This window comes from Lampris incognitus, chromosome 7 (genome assembly GCF_029633865.1).
Source record: "Lampris incognitus isolate fLamInc1 chromosome 7, fLamInc1.hap2, whole genome shotgun sequence".
In the NCBI taxonomy this organism is placed as follows: domain Eukaryota; kingdom Metazoa; phylum Chordata; class Actinopteri; order Lampriformes; family Lampridae; genus Lampris; species Lampris incognitus.
In genome coordinates, this window is record NC_079217.1 from 52,321,764 (window position 1) to 52,323,478 (window position 1,715).

Genomic DNA, 1,715 nt, shown 5'->3' on the forward strand with positions numbered 1-1,715 from the left:
TGTAAAGACCGGGAGGGGGGGGGGGAGTCTACCTCAGCCAATCCTCTAACTCAGAAAAACGAGATTACAGAGAAGACGGGGAAAAAGACCTTCCTATACGTAAGACCCACCCCTCCTCCTCCTCCTGGTTTTATTAAAGCGCGTCGCCGGTCGGAGGAAACGGCCGTGGTTGACTGGAGGCGCTGGAGCGTGTTCGGCGGGCGGGGAAAGTGAAGAACGAGACGAAAAGAAGAAGGTCCAATCCTGGTTCTGTACACGGCGCTGGCATGAAACGACTCGGAGCGTGTTGAGAGCGAACTTTTTCCTCCCGGGTTTTTTTTTTTAAATTTTTTAACCCGTCTGATTTGCTCTCGGTACTTCTTGTTGTTGTTGTTGACACTCTTTGTTGTCGGACGCTTCCGCGGACACCTGCGTGCCGAGGCAGCGCCGCAGCCGAGGGGGGGGCTTGTTAGCATACTGGAGCGGCGTGTATTTGAGGTAAGTCGGTTCACACCCACCCCCACCCCCCAAAAAAATCATTTATTTGTAAAAAAAAAAAAACCGCTTCAGTCGAAATATGTGTATGGATGTGAGTCTGTTGTCTGTGTTCGCTGGCAGTGATGGTCTTTCGTTAAGCAGGCGTGTAAATGACTTGGTTAGCTTGGTGCTGCCCCTCTAACAGAGGGAGATTGGTAGGCAGAGAGACAGACAGAGAGAGAGATAGATAGGTAGAGAGAGATAGGTAGGCAGATAGATAGATGGATATATATATATATGTAGGCAGACAGACAGATAGAGAGAGAGAGATGGGTAGGCAGACAGACATAGAGATAGGTAGGCAAACACAGATAGAGAGAGATAGGTTGGCAGACAGATATATATATATATATATATATATATATATATATATATATATATATATATATATATGTAGGCAGACAGACAGACGGATAGAGAGATAGGTAGGCAGAGAGAGAGAGATAGGTAGGCAGACAGACAGACAGATAGATAGGTAGGCAGACAGACAGATAGATGGAGAGAGAGAGATAGGTAGGCAGACAGACATACATAGAGAGAGAGAGAGATAGGTAGGCAGACAGACAGATGGAGAGAGAGAGATAGGTAGGCAGACAGACATACATACAGAGAGAGAGATAGGTAGGCAGACAGACAGATACATAGAGAGAGAGAGAGATAGGTAGGCAGACAGACAGATACATAGAGAGAGAGAGATAGGTAGGCAGACAGACAGATACATAGAGAGAGAGAGATAGGTAGGCAGAGAGATAGGTAGGCAGACAGACAGATACATAGAGAGAGAGAGATAGGTAGGCAGACAGACAGATACATAGAGAGAGAGAGATAGGTAGGCAGACAGACAGACATAGAGAGATAGGTAGGCAGACAGATAGATGGAGAGAGAGAGATAGGTAGGCAGACAGACAGACAGATAGAGAGATAGGTAGGCAGACAGACAGACATAGATGGAGAGATAGGTAGGCAGACAGATAGATGGAGAGAGAGAGATAGGTAAGCAGACAGACAGACATAGATAGAGAGATAGGTAGGCAGACAGACAGATAGATGGAGAGAGAGAGAGAGAGAGAGAAAGAGAGAGAGATAGGTAGGCAGACAGACAGATAGAGAGATAGGTAGGCAGACAGACAGATAGATGGAGAGAGAGAGAGAGATAGGCAGGCAGACAGACAGATAGATGGAGAGAGAGAGAAAGAGAG

General features: G+C 46.6%; 1 protein-coding gene across 1 annotated transcript in view; it reads left to right on the plus strand.

The window, feature by feature from the left end:
* Nucleotides 1-399: 399 nt before the first annotated feature.
* Nucleotides 400-1,715, plus strand: part of LOC130116070 (P2Y purinoceptor 3) — a 33,852-nt gene continuing 32,536 nt past the window's right edge. Inside the window, exon 1 of the mRNA XM_056283999.1 lies at nt 400-477. The gene's annotated coding sequence lies outside the window, so the exon portion shown is untranslated. The remainder of the gene's footprint in view (nt 478-1,715) is intronic.